Consider the following 16,035-nt stretch of genomic DNA (forward strand, 5'->3'; position numbering starts at 1 on the left):
GGTGTAACTTACAAATTAAGGGACAGGTAGGTCGCGGGATCTGGGGAAGGTGTATCGAAGTCCAGCGGTGTTCTCTGGAGCTCTGCTTGGCCCACCTCCACCAAAGATCTCGGGTCTCCAGGTGCCTCCCTTGGCCCCGCCTTGTAGGCGTGACAGTTGCCCAAGTCTCAATGGGGGTTGGAACTTCCAGATCAAAGCTGGAATGGCTACCCACTACACAATATACCCCTGTCATCTCCAGAAGACAATATATCACAGCAGTCCTCCTTGGTCTTCTGATTCTTACAATCTTTCTGCCTCCTTTTTGGCAATGTTTCCTGAGCCCTGTGGCGGGGGGAGTGTGATAGAGATGTTTCATTTAGGTCTTACTACTCCCCAATCACTTGCTGCACTTGACTGCCCATTGGGCTCTGTGTCAGCCTCTACACACTGCAGAGAGAGCTTCTCATATAAGAAGGGACAGCGTCACTAAACCGGATGTAAGAATAAGTATTTAGGAGGCGGTTTGATAGCATGCCCATTTACCAAAATTATAGCAGTAGGTTTTTCCCTAGGGCCTATTGTAATGATTAAAAAAAAAAAGAAAGGTAAAGTGGGCACCTTTCGGCTGGCCCTGCCGAGGTGTGCCACTAAGCAAACACACCATGCGCAACAGAGTTGGTGCAAGGGGGTTATTGGGGGATGGGGAGAGTGAAAAAGTGAAAAGCCATGTTAGAGTGGGGACATGAGGGAGGCCGGCAGACAGACAGACAAGAGGAAGAAGAGAGGCACGAGAGGCGAGAGGGGTAAGAGAGGAACAAGAGGGTTAAGAAAGGAGCAAGAGGCAAGAGGCAAGAGGCAAGGGGCAGCGTGAGGTAAGAGACAAGAGAGTGAGCTGTGCTCTGGAGGACACTTTTAAGGGGTGCACATATCTCATAGCTGATGGTGAAAGGCACCTGGCGACAGGTGATGATGTAACTGCTTTGGCAGCAGAGGCAGGCTGCTCCTGCAGTGGTGAAAACTAACACCTATGACCAACCTAGATACCAGTTCTTGGCCAGGTTTCCAGTACCAGGCATGAATTTCCTCCTGTGCAGTGAGCTAGCGCATTATCTCAAACGTTGTTGGTTACTCTCTAAAGCTCATGCCACTATTGCACCAGTGAGCATATCTTGATGGAATGGTCATTATTGTAGCTCACAGGTTCACAGCTGGCTAAAGCTGTTGATCATTTTTCTCCTTAGCGATCTACATGGTCCCTTCCAGTACTGTGAAAACTGGCCACTAAGGAAGAAGCTTCCATGTCAGTTGTAGCTTGATTTCTCTATGTCCTGTAAGTAAAGTACATGGTGTTTTCAGTGGTAAAGTCTTATCACTAAGTTCTGGTGGGCAACCAAGAGCAATGACCCTTGCCTGTATTGTTTTGGAGGGTCTATGAGAATCCCCCCAATTAACAAAAAAAGAAGCAACATGAACTACATTTGTTGGTTCTGCTGTGACTCACTTAGTCACTGTCTGAAAATACTTCTGGCCTTGAATGGAGCCTAGAGCAAAACAAATAAACAGCAATAAAAACCACTCTATGCTTAGTCAGGTATCAGTAAGATATTCTGCAATTTAAGCTTTCTAAATAAGTCGACACATGGTTGTTTTTGTTTGCTGGTTCGTTTTATTTCTCTGGCCTGGAACTGGCTATGTTTACCAGCTAGCCTTGACTTTACAGAGATTTGCCTGCCTCTACCTCATGGAGTGCTGGGATTAAAGGTGCCACCCTGCCTGACAAATTTTTTAAGATTCTGTAGTAGTTGAGGAATTTGAATGGAATCTGTGGCAAGACATAAACAAAACAGTCAAACCATGAGCCCCAAGAATTTTGAAGCAAGACTTGGACATAGCACGTTTTTAAACAACAACAACAAAAACAGGATCTAGTTTGCTACTGAATTCTAGTAGGAATGAATAGCCAGCCATAGGTTGGTAAATTACTTTGTGACCCAAACTTCCCAGCTCATCATAACGTTACATGTGATTAGAGATGCTCCACCATCATTGAAATGTTACGTAGGCCATTAAGCCTAAGCAGATCCTAAAAGCTGTGGGGAAACATTAACATGTAGCTTATCCCATTCCATGGAAAGAGCATAGACCCTTTGCTTTCTGTCCTTCAACTTGTGTTCATGGACCTATGGCGAGTTCGTTCTCATAGTCATGACTTGTCTTGTGACTAAACACCTGAAATGGAGCATCTTATAGGAGGGAGAATTGGTTTGCGCTTACAGGGGACACAGTCCAGCATTGTGAGAAGGGCACTGGGGCAGGAAAAAGAGGTGGATGGTCACATTGCATTTATAGTCAGGAAGTGGAAAGTGAACAGGAACTGGGGCTGGGTTATAACATCTCAAAGCCCTTCCCAAGTGACCCACATCATCCACTGTTGCTGTGGGATGGTCTGTATGTCAAATCTGTTGCTCTGATTGGTCAAGGAATAAAACACTGATTGGCCAGTGGCCAGGCAGGAAGTATAGGTGGGACTAACAGAGAGGAGAATTGAGAGAACAGAAAGGCGGAGAGAGACACTGCCAGCCGCCGCCATGACAAACAGCATGTGAAGATGCCAGTAAGCCACGAGCCACATGGCAAGGTATAGATTAATAGAAATGGATTAATTTAAGCTGTAAGAACAGTTAGCAAGAAGCCTGCCACGGCCATACAGTTTGTAACCAATATAAGTCTCTGTGTTTACTTGGTCAGGTCTGAGCGGCTATGGGACTGGCAGGTGAGAGAGATTTGTCCTGACTGTGGGCCAGGCAGGAAAACTCTAGCTACACACTGTGGCTCTGCTTCTTACAGTATACACAGCCTCAGCAGCCTATTGAGGACATTCCACATCCAATCGAAAACAAGCTCTAAACCAACGCACTGCAATAGACTCTCATACTGAGTGGATGAGTTGACCTCAGACTCAGCAAGATTACAGATCCATCAGCAAAATAAGTTGTTTTCTTGTTTTAAGTGTCTGATTATAGTGTGGATTACTGTGCAGCCATATATAACTGGTACTGTTTGTCACACGATATTTTCAGGTAGGTCGAGCATTAAATATGATTGCTCCTTAATCCAGTATCAATTTTGAAATCTGAGAGAGTAGGTTGAGTTGAAAAGAGGCAGTACCTTGCAGCAAACACAATTTGAGGTTACTGCTTTGCTTCAGGTTCAAATCAGTACCCTGGTGAGCTTAAAATTAAAAACGATGTTAATGAAAGCTAATTGTGGACAATTCAAATGGTAATGTTTTTACTAACCAGAGTTGTGTGGATGTTATTACCTTAGATATATGAGCACTGAGGTGACCCAGTCCATGTGAGTCTTCAAACTATAACACTTCTCTATGCTCTTTCACTAATAGAAAAATGAAGTTGATCATAGCTTATTGATATTTTTTTGTCCCCAGATATTGATATCAGAAAAGTGTTATTTTTTATTTATTTCTATGACAAATACCAAATAGAAACAATTCATTGGGAAGTATCATTTTGTCTTAGGGTTTCAGAGGTCACCTGTAGCACAAATCTTAAAAGGTCTTATTAATAAAAACAAACCTGGAGCCAGGTACTGGGGTCAATGCTGGGAGATCAGAGAAGCAGAACAAGCCACAGCCACCTCACCTTGCCAATTCTTCAGCTGATCCTGTTTCCTCAGACTGGAAGCCTCTCAGTCCTCATCCAGAATGGATCTCAGCTGAACTGTTGCTCAAAAGCCTAAAAGCTTAACCAGCTCTAGTTCCTGGTCCTCACACCTTATATACCTTTCTGCTTTCTGCCATCACTTCCTGGGATTAAAGGTGTGAGTCACCATGCCTGGCTGTTTCCAGTGTGGCTTTAAACTCACAGAGATCCAGATGGATCTCTGCCTCCAGGAGGCGAGAATTAAAGATATGAGTGCCACCATTTTCTGGCCTCTATGTCTGTCTAGTGGCTGTTCTGTTCTCTAACCCTAGATAAATTTATTAGGGTGCACGGTATATTGGGGAACACAATATCACAACAAACACCATTCAAAGTCAGCTGGCTTCACTGTTTCTGGGCCAGTGGTGAGGAAGCACATTATGGCTGAAGAGCATCCTGGAGAAGAGCTGCCCCTCTTCTGGTGGCCAGGAAACAGCAGAGTTGGACCCAGGAACAAAATATAGCCCCTAAGGGAATAGTCCTCTGGGCCTACTTCTGTCACATAGATCCCACCTCTAAAAGTTTCCAACTCTTTCCAATAGTGCCATCCAATTATGAATTCATCACTAGATTAGTCCATTGATTACATCAAACCTTTTGTGATCCATTTGCTTCTCAATGTTTAGGTCCACCAGTGAGAACCAAGCCTTCAACATTAGCTAACATATTTTCAAAGAAATGTTCCATTTTTGTGTTTGTGTGTGTGTGTATCTATGTAAGTTTATGTGCACCAGGTGTATGAAGGAGCCTGCAGAGGCCAGGAGAGAGGGTATTGGACCTCATGGAGCTGGAGTTACAGATGACTCTGAACCACCATGTTGGGAATAGAACCTGAGTCTCCTTAAAGAGCAGTAAGTGCTCTTAGCTGCTGAGCCATCTCTCCAGCCCCAACCTAAAACTTTAGTACAAGTCATGGCAAACTTTGCTGGAGAGAAAGATATCTTTTTAAAAATATTTGTCTATTTAATGTGTATGAGTGTTTTGCCTGCATGTATGTCCGTGTACCATGTGTGTGCCTAACGACAAAGGAGAATAGAAGGGGATGCCAGATCTCCTGGGACTGGAGTTACAGACAGTTGTGAGCTGCCATGTGAGTGGTGAGAACCGAACCCTGGTCCTCTGGAAGAGCAACCAGTGATCTTAACCACTGAGCCACATCTCCAACCCCAGGAAAAATATCTTATTTGAGAGATTGTTCTTAAGCCCTTAATTTTTCTCATCACACTACTTGAAACATTAGACACAGATGGTACATTTACATTAGTAGGTGATCTACTGAGTTCTATTTGAGAAATGGACTGGTTAGCTTAAAAGTATAGTCTACACTTACAGCTCATACCATAGCAAATGATGTATATGTGCTAACAAAGCACCCTCTGAATTAATCAACTGTACTATAGTAGCATTCTCTAGCTGACGACTTAAAATAGTAGTGTACAGTAATAAGCATTCCCAGTTGACTCATACCATTCATTTGAAGCTTGGCTGATCTGGATTGGCTTCAGGAGAGCTCAGCATCTGTATTTCATTCTCCTTGGACCAGTGGCTACCCATGGCATACTCTTCTTGAGGTGAAAGGCAGGGTTCAGGAAAGCAAGCCTAATTATGCAAGCTCAATTAACACTTCCGTTCATAGCCATTAACATCCCATCAGGCAAAATAAGACTCATAGGCAAATCTAAATTCAGAGAATAAGGGAATTTCTCATTGAAGATATTGACAGGAGTAAATACTTACTGAACAGTAATATGGATTTAAAACTGGGACTTTTGACTTTGCAAAAGTATTATTCCATATGTTATTATCAAAGAGCTACCATGATATGAATAGCTTATTCAATACAATTTAGTAAATATTTCTAGAATGCTTTATTTTTATAGGTAATGTGTTAGGTACCAAAGATATAGAAATTGATCACACACAGTTATTGACTTCAAAAAATAATAAATTCAGAAACAGGACCATTATGGCTATAAACAAGTTAAAATTTGATGTGAATGCTGCAAAAGTATTTATAACTGTTAGTGTTATGGTTACCATTGTATATACAAGAAACCAAGTCACACGTTGATCAAATGATCTGTCCACTTTCGTATGAAAGACAAAACTGAAATTTACTCTATTTGAAGATGAGAATTAAAAAATAATACCTTGCCCAGGCAGTGAGCAGGGAGGTGATATAGTCCAATAGCTCATTTGATGTCGAGGACCTTTATCCTTAATACTGGTGAACTGGGCACCATGACAAGGGGTGTGGAATGGGCTACCTAGGCTTTCCTCCTAATCATAATTCTGCTTTTTTTTTTGACTGAGGTTGCCTTCCAAACTACCCTTCATCATAAGTACTAAGTCAGATTCGCATACCTAGGCTAATAGAAATATTAGATAATATAAGATATTTCAGCCAATTTTTAAGTATGAGACTCATGGACCTTCTTGTGTGGTTTATGTTAATATAAACTAGTCTGATAACAAAGAAACACAATTCAAAGGGTCACTGGATCCTCTGTTCCTGAGAAATCAGAGGACTCTGTTCAGTAAGAAGGCGTTCCAAGGGCTTCAACATATGTATAACTGACTTTCAACTCTGTTAGACACTATGAAACCATTACTGTAACTTTTTATTTTATTATTTTATTAGTGTATTATAACAGTTTCAATAGGAATGGTTCTCTTCATATTTGTTTGGGAGAGTAGCTATGAACTTGAAGAATATCCACCATTACTGTTAAGGTAAATCAGATATTCTGCATTATCACTCCTTGAAGAAGATACAAAAACTGGGAAGAGAAACGAAAAATACACTCTTGATTAGATCGAGTGACAAGTCACTGGAAAAGTCAGTGCTCGGCCAGGCATCTAATGATTGCTATCCTAGGCAGCAGAATCTTGCTATTTGGGAAAAACAAAAACAACAGCAAATAAAACAGCAACAAACTCTTAGGGGAGCATTAAGGGCAACAAACCAAATCCAGGAACTAGGGGTTAATTTTATGTGGCCTGTCAGAGAGATTTAATGAATATGCTTAGTGCCAGGGTAAGAACCTGGATAGTTACGAGTACTGGAAAGGGCTCGGAACCTTGGTGAAGAACAGTCTTCCCGGGCCATCATTTTATACTGGAGGATGTTTGTGTACTTATTTTTCACCATGGGTTTCATGTTGATAGTTTTGAGTCTGGATTTTGATTCTTTCCACATGGAGCTGTCTATAACTCCAGTTCCAGGGGACCTGATGCCCTCATACAGACATACACATGGCTAAAACACCAGAAGCTCAGGCCTAAACTGCAGACATTGCTTCTCCTGGAGCCTGAGCATGGAGCTGGGTTGGAACTGCGTTCCCAGTGACTTTCACTCTAGAAGCTGCTATCAACATTTCAGTAGACCGCTGATAAAATACGACAAGAAAAGATGTACACAACTTAAGTCCAGCTTCAGTAATGGCTCAGAGCATGAGTACTATTTATCAGAAATCAGTATCTTTAGAGAATATTGTCTTCTCACTTAATTTTAATTTTTATATTTCTATTTTGTTTTAACTTTATTTATTTATTTATTTATTTTTAATTTTTATTTTGCAATACAATTCAGTTCTACATATCAGCCACGGATTCCCTTGTTCTCCCCCCTCCCGCCCCCCTCACCTTCTCCCCAGCCCGCCCCCCATTCCCATCTTCTCCAGGACAAAGCCTTCCCCGCAGACTGAGATCAACCTGGTAGGACTTGATTTACTTACTTTATATTTTTGAAGCAAGGGGTTTCTCTGTAGCCCTAGCCTATTTGGAACTTGATATGTAACCCAGGCTGGCCTCAGTCTTGTGGTAATCCTCCTGCCCTGGGCTCCTCAGTGCTGGGATTGCAGGCATGCACCACCAGACTGGGATTCTTATAACTGACATACAGCTGAACATAGTTATGGATTGGAGTTTGAAATTGCAGATACATATAGAATGTATACTAATCAAATGAAAGTAATGAGTATTTTTGTCCTATCATTTCTTGAGGCTTTTGCACTCTTCTCTTCTAAAACATATAATAGATTGCAGGGTGTCTAGCTTTTTGACATTGTGACACAAATATTGTTATCTACAAAGCACGTGCTTGAGAGCCATTAAATAAAGTTACAAAAGAAAAAATAGGGGGGAAAAGCAACTTCTCCTAAGGTTTCAAGTAAGTTTTCATGCTGAACCACACTCATAGCTACCCTAGAGCAAATGCAGTCTAAGAGACTTAGGTTGGGTACAGCGTGAAATACAATTGCTTTCTGGTACTGTAGAACTGGAAATCATTCCTCCTAGCTAACTATATCTTTGTACCTGATATCTAATCTCCCTCTATTCCTGCTCCCAGCCTCTGGTAAGCTCTGTTCTACGTTCTTGAAGCTCAACTTTCTTATACGCTACTTGACTGAGAACACACAGTATATGCCTTTCTGTGTCTGGTTTATTTCTTTGAGTATAAAGTCTTTTGATTTGATCCATTTTGTTGCAAATGACACAGCTTCATTCTTTTTTTGTAACTGAGTAAGATCCAGTCATGTATAAGTACCCCAATATATGCTGGTGGATACCCCTGGGCTGATTTCATATCTTGGCTATTATGAATAGTGCTGCAGTGAACACTTTATTCCCCTTGAGATGTATAGCTGGAAATGGGATGGTTGAATCATGAAAATCAGAAATGGAGGTCTCAGATTTTTCTGGCTTCTGAGAATGTAATTGTTTTCACAGTAAGAGGTTAGGAAATAGCATGAGAATTTAGAATGAAGTATCCATGATCACATGAGTAGGCCATGGGTATATGATACTAGAACTAGTAAGAATTGAAGTACTTTAAGGTCAGTATGGTGACATATATCTATAAACCCAAGCATGAGGAAGGTTGAGGAAGGACGATGGCTTCAAATTCAAGGTCATCCTGGGCTACATAGTGAGTTCCAGGATAACCTTGGCTACAAAGCAAGCTCCTAGTTCAGAGAAAAACTATATATCTATCATCTATGTATACAAATAGATGCACATACATGTATATATGCATGTGTAAATTTTTCTCTTTTACATATTCTTTGAAAGAGATAAGTTGAAAATTTTATTGGCCTTGTTTCTTTGGATCAAAAGATAATTTTTTTGTCATAGCCTAAATCACTTGGTAAAGATAAAGAGCCAGAGTAATTTCAGAGGAGAATGTTCAGCCTACTTCTATGCTAATAATGGATCCTACCTCATGGCTATTTTTGACAATTTTTCTCAGCCTGTTTGAAAGGGCTGGAATTTATCAGTCTGATTATTTCCATGACACCAGCTTTGTATTTCTCCATCTGAACTTCACATAATTGCTTCTGACTAGAAGGTAATTTGCCTAGCTTCTTTATTTAAAAAAAAAAGGCAACATGGGGAATGTTTCCAAGATTATTTCTGTTCTGTACTTTGGTAAAACTAAACTACTCAAACAGCAAATTCCAACTAAAGTCTATTGTCTTAATTATTCTGATAGTTTGCAAGATTATAATTTTTAAAAAAAAATTAGGACCTACAGGAAACTTGTGCAACTTCCAGTACCTTCTCTTAGAAGTTAGATCCTTTAAAAAAAAAAAAAAAAAACAGCACTGCTTCTCCCATAGAGATTGAATTCTTTGTGCACCCTTCCTGTTTTCGAGCACACTATTCAATTTCCTCCAAGCTGTTGATTCAATCATTACACCCTCCATTGTAAGTATGATTCAACTAACCTTATTATAACAACTTTCCCCCTCTTTCTTCGATTTGTGTTTGGGGAACTGGATTAGTATGCTAATGGATTTCTTTTCTGTGAATCAGCCTTATTGTTTTTATGGTGAGGTTTCCTGCTTTGTTTGGACATCTCCAGATGTAATTTCATTGATGAATGGTAGTTGAACTTTTCTTTCCTTGCACTAAGTTCCATTGTTTTGTTCTCTATCTTTTCTGTTTCTTTCTACTTATGATTCATATGGCATTGCTCATCTATGTTAAGGATAGTTCACACATTGTTCAGGTGTATAATTCCAGCTTCCTTTGTCCTACAGTAGGAAAAGCAGAAATGATCAGATTAAAAAGTCTATGCAAAAGAACACTGGAGGTGAAGAGGAATAACCTGAATTTCTAAGGTTTTCTGTATGCCAGTATCAGGACTAGACCTGAAAAGCTTTCCCTCTCATCACAGACTCTAGATTTGTTTCTGGGTTCTGTAGTCTCTCTGTTGAAGGAGAGCAGTGGCCGAGAGACAAAAGGCACAGGAAGAAATTCCAGGACAGATATCGCCCTTACCCTAGGTTGTTGACAGTCCATTGGCATTCTGAGGAATGACATTAACTTTTTATCAGTCACCCATTGATTATGTAGCCTACTGTGAGTATATAGGGATATAGATATCAACTTCTGTTGTCTAGTAACTTGCCATACCCTCTTTAATTTTACATGACTAGCTTTTAAGAGAAGTATTGCTATCCTCATTTTACAAACTGGCAAAATGAGGCTCAGAGATACAATGGCTTGCCCAAAGCTACATAACTTATCAATATGTGAGTTGATTTTTAACTCAGATGACTCCAAATTCATTCAATGTCTTATTATCATATAACCTGCTCATTAACTCCCTCCTTTTGACTAGTTCTTAAATTCTGACTTTAAAAGGTTACATGTGAACAAAATTGTCACGTATTGTCTGGCTGAATTTCTATGAAATGTTTGGAATAGGTGTGTCTACAGAACTAGAACATAGATAAACAGTCGCTTCAGATGATGGGTAGAGAGAAAGGTCACGACCACCAATGGGCACGTTTCCTTTTTGTAAGCAAGGACACAGTAAAACCACAAAGCTATACGGTTCTGCGGGTAGAAAGAAAAGTTTGTTCTTGACCAAACTGCCAAGGTTATCCCACAAGGCGGGTGGTGGGCAGGAGGGGGGCACAGAGAGAGAGGGGGGCACTCTGCGTGGCCCAAAGCAAGCAGATTCCATATGATAGTCATCTCAGTGGGGGCTTTGAGGTGATACAGGCTCTTTGAATGGACCAGGAACTCGATGCCCTTGTCTGAGGTAGTTGACTTTTGTGGGCAGGTAGTGCTTTCTTTCCTGGTAAACAGACACCTGCCTTTAGGATTCTGCTTAAACAATAACGATCCTTCTGTTTAGGATCTTGTCACCAGCACTGCCATTTTGGGAGTCTGATTTGGACCTAACACTTTTAGGGTAATAAAAGTGTCCCCGCCGGGCGGTGGTGGCGCACGCCTTTAATCCCAGCACTTGGGAGGCAGAGCCAGGCGGATCTCTGTGAGTTCGAGGCCAGCCTGGGCTACCAAGTGAGTTCCATGAAAGGCGCAAAGCTACACAGAGAAACCCTGTCTCGAAAAACCAAAAAAAAAAAAAAAAAAAAAAAAAAAAAAAAGTGTCCTACAGTTGTGATAGAGGTGTCTCAACTCTGTAACTATACCAAAAATAATCTACTCGAATGTGTTAAAAGGATAAATCATATGGTATATGGATTATATCTCAATAAATTTGTTCTTAGTTGTCTTTTATTTCTCAAGGTTAATAGAGTACTAAGGAAGACAATTTTATAAATAGCCAGCACAACAGTAAATGACGTGTCTGGTGATTTGAATGAGAAATGTCCCTCATAGGATCAAGTATTTGAATCCTTGGTCCCCAGGTGCTGGTGCTGTTCAGAGAGGTTATGGAACCTTTGCAAGATGCAGCGTTGCAGGATGAAGTATGTCAATGGGGAAGGAGGAGCTATGAGGGTTTATTGCCTCTCCCACTTCCTGTTCACATTCTCTACTTCCTGTGTGAAGATAAACATGTGATCAGCCTTCTTCCCACTCCTGCTACCATGTTATACCTTCCCTACCGATCTCTCTGGAACCATAAACAAAAATAAACACTTTATTCCTTAAATTACTTTTGGTCATAGTATAAGTAATTAACATGAAGACAGATACAAATAGGTGCATGCACTCCAGAAACACTGAGAGAATTGGCAGAGTTGTTATGTCCAGAGACTGGGAGATGGCTTTGGGAAGTAGATGGCATTGGAACTGAGGTTGAAGGGAACACGATGCTGTTGGGAAGCAGCAGAGCAGAAGGTGAGGGGACAGCACCGTCAAGATCACAAGACCTAGGAGTGAGTCTGCCTGGCAGAAGGGCAAGTCACACAAATTGATGTGTGTAAAGGAGGACAAGGCAGGGAAGTGGAGGAGCTTAGGGATGTAGGGAATGTTACTATGCCAAGGAAGCAGACTCTAGATACTACAGAACATCCTTTTCCTAGGTGGGATAAAGCATTTTTTAAAATGGATTTTAGTTTGTGGTTTTGAGCACCAGAAAGCCAACACCACCTGTTAAATTAATAATTTCAAATTTGAATTTTCCCAATTTTTTGTTCTGATAAGTTCATAGGATAGGGTTGTAATTTTCTTTTGGTTTCATAACTGTGTAAGCATTTAGAGTATAAGGCACTTAAGCACACTTACAAGCTTTTATTAGAACAAGATGTAGTATGACAAAATTAAACTTTTTCTTTAAGGGGAGTTGATATTGAACTGAAGTGAGAAGGATTTGTCCAGGAAAAGATTACTAATGAGTGTTGCTTCCAACTCCATCCTGGTCAACCCTTCTTTGTTAAGGGGTGCTCTGGGTATCTTATTCAGCAGAGTTAAATATCAGTACCTTAAATCTCCTCACCACAATCATATTACAGTAGACTCTTATACAACAAGGAAATAATTTTATTAAAAGTAAGAGCTAGAATTTAACCTTTTAAGTAATGGAATTTTAATAGCCAGAGCATTTGAAGTAATCACTCCACATGATCTTAATGTAGAATGGAACTTTATAGAACTTTCCCTAGGTCCACTCTTTAGATGCAACATCTTGTAGAAACCAATGAGGTTTCTCCGACCATTTTATAGTTTTGCGATGCCCCCCCCCCATCTACAAAAAGGAAGATTTTACTGGATTTAACTAACAAGCCCTGAGAAAGAGTAATTTTTATTTCTCCTTCATTTGTTTCCAGAGTGACAGCTGATGCACTCTTGAATATAAACTGAAGAATCATTTTCTGGTGAAAAGAATTTTTAAACTATGCAAGGAATTGCCCACACCTCACCCCTATCTCTATCTAGATTTTGAACCTGTGAGCCTATTGTAGTTTGAATAAGAATGGCCCTCATAGGCTCATATATTTGAATGCTTGGTCATTAGGAGTGGCAGTACTTGACAAGGATTAGGAGGTGTGGCCTTGTTGTAGTAGGCTTTGGGGTTCCACATGCTTAAGTCTCTTTCTGCTCCATGTGAATCCTGATGTAGAACTCTTAGCTACTTCTCTAGCAACATGTCTGCCTGCATGCTGCCATGCTTCCTGCAATTACAATAATGACCTAAACCTCTGAAACTGTAAGCCAGCCCCAATTAAATGTTTTCTTTGATAAGAGGTGCTGTGGCCATGGCATCTCTTCACAGTGCTAGAACACTGACTAAGACAAAGCCTTTCAAAATGGTGCAAAAAGCAGTGAGTATATTTTGTTAAACAAGACTTTGTTAGGATTTGAAAAGTACTGAAAGACCATATTTTAAAACTTATACCAAAACATTCAAGAAAATTAAGATGTTTATATGTTCAACTTCTTTTGTTTTTGTTTTTGAAGACAGGACTTCTGTGTGTCACAGTCCTAGTTGTCCTGGAACTCACTACGTCGACCAGGATGGCCTCAAACTCACAGAGCTCTACCTTCCACTTCCTCCTGAGTTCTGGGATTAAAGATGTGTACCACCATGCCCAGCTATGTTCAACATTTAAAGTTAAAAGGCATTGATGATTCAATTGTCTTAGTTAGGGTTGCTATTACTATGACAAAACATCATGACCAAAGCAACCTGGGGAGGCAAGGGTTTCTTTGGTTTACACTTCCATATGACAGTTCCTTATCAAAAACATGAGAACAGGAACTCAAACAGGGCAGGAACCTGGAGGCAGGAGCTGATGCAGAGGTCATGGAAGGGTGCTGCTTACTGGCTTGCTCCTCATGGCTTGTTCAGTCTGCTTTCTTATAGAACCCAGGACCACCAGCCCAGGGATGGCACCACCCACCGTAGGTTGGGCCCTCCCCCATCAATCTCTAATTTAAAAAATGCCCTACCGTCTTGCCTACAGCCCCATGTTATGGAGGCCTTTTCTCTTTGGAGGCTCCCTCCTCTCAGATGACTAAAGCTTGTGCCAAATTGTCATAAAACTAGTCAGCACACAGTAAAGGAGTCAGAAGGAAACTAGCTCAGGTCTCATACACAGTATTATCACAATCACGTTTCTTTTTATTGTTAGTACATCGGGCTGCTTTTTGGTTCACATTTTACTTCCATCATTTTCTTTCCCTCTTCTTTCACTTCTTTACTACTTTCTTTTATTTCTTCCTCTCTACCCTTTTCTTCCAGGAGTGGGTTACACTTCTGACTAAAGAATAATTCATAGAACATACGTTGTATATGAGTACGACTCAATATTGTGTATTATTTACTTAAAATGCAGTGAATTGAACTTTGTGTTTTGTTTTGTTTTGTTAATAAGATTTTTATTGTGTGTGGGTCTGTCTCTCTGCTGGAGGGCAGCTGTGGGAGTCAATGTTTTCCTTCCACTATGTGGGTCTTGGGTGTCAACCTCAAGTCATCAGGCTCAGCAGCAGGTGCTGTGGGATGTTCTGTATGGCAAATGTGTTGCTGATTAGTCAATAAATAAAACACTGATTGGCCATTGGCTAGGCAGGAAGTATAGGCGGGACGAGGAAGAGAATAAAGCTGGGAAGTGGAAGGCTGAGTTAGAGAGACACTGCCAGCCGCCATGATGAGAAACAGCATGTGAAGATGCCGGTAAGCCACGAGCCACGTGGCAAGGTATAGATTTATAGAAATGGATTAATTTAAGCTGTAAGAACAGTTAGCAAGAAGCCTGCCACAGCCATAGAGTTTGTAACCAATATAAGTCTCTGTGTTTACTTGGTCGGGTCTGAGCGGCTATGGGACTGGCAGATGAGAGAGATTTGTCCTGACTGTGGGCCAGGCAGGAAAACTTTAGCTACAAGCAGGTGCCCCTGTTTTTCTCTCTAAGGAAATAAGATAAGTTACCTTTTCCTTTGTGCATGGAGTGATGGAGCTGAGTGTGGGGAACGGTGAGCTCGGGTGCCCATAGGACTAGCTCCTCAGGGACTTGTCTCACTCAAGAGAACTAGCTGAGGTTATGGATGCCTCTACGAGTTCTCTTCCCCCACCATCTTCCTTCCATTGCTTCTTTCCATCTTTTGTCTCTGCTTATCCCTTCTTTTTAGTGAGTCCCTACGCTGGTCCTAGCATGTCACAATGATCTGGGGTTATTAGATGAATTGATATAAATTCCGTGTGGGTTTGCATGTGTAAATATGCAATGATTTATCATCTCCAACTCCAGTTTTAAAGCAAAGTCGGTGTAGACGATTTGATCTAACTGCTCCTTGGTGGAATAACCAGGCTTTGGCAGCAGTTTATAGACACTCCTTCCTGGGAGCTGAGCAGTGCTGCCTATGACATGGGAGAAGAAATCTCCGGGTCTCTCAGAACAATCAAACCCAGGTTCTTCTTTTTCATTTTCACACTTTGACCATTGTAATCAGATGATGCCTTGATTTGCCCCAAGGACACATTCATAGTAAAACTCTTGCCCAAACAGGAAGTGAAAATATTTTTATTTATTGTGACTAAAAAACAGAAAGTGAAATGGTTATTCTTGTTGTTTTTCAGCAAATAAATCTGGAAGCCAGAAATGATTCTCAGTACGGTTATGGGACTTCACTATTCCTTGTCCAAGGCAAGGAAAGGGGCATGTGTGAATGCTATATGTCCATTAGATTAGATGTGTGACATTTTCTAAGAACTAGTGTCTGTGCTAGCCAGACACTATATTATTATTATTATTATTATTATTATTATTATTATTTTATATAATTATTAAAGTCTCTGAGACTTTCAGTGGTATTTATGCTGGAAGATGGAGCCACATTTGTAATAAAAAAAAACCATAACGAGAAATTAGAGTATGGTTGGAAATTAGTATATGGTTGGAAATAAGGTGGTTCAGTAGTGACTGAGTTAAAAGAGATTAAAAAATTAGCCTATAACCAAAAAAAAAAAAAAAACAGCTGGGCGTTCGTGGCACATGCCTTTAATCCCAGCACTTGGGAGGCAGAGCCAGGCGGATCTCTGTGAGTTCGAGGCCAGCCTGGGCTACCAAGTGAGTTCCAGGAAAGGCGCAAAGCTACACAGAGAAACCCTGTCTCGAAACCCCCACCCCCC

This window comes from Peromyscus eremicus, chromosome 9 (assembly GCF_949786415.1).
Source record: "Peromyscus eremicus chromosome 9, PerEre_H2_v1, whole genome shotgun sequence".
Classification (NCBI taxonomy): Eukaryota; Metazoa; Chordata; class Mammalia; order Rodentia; family Cricetidae; genus Peromyscus; species Peromyscus eremicus.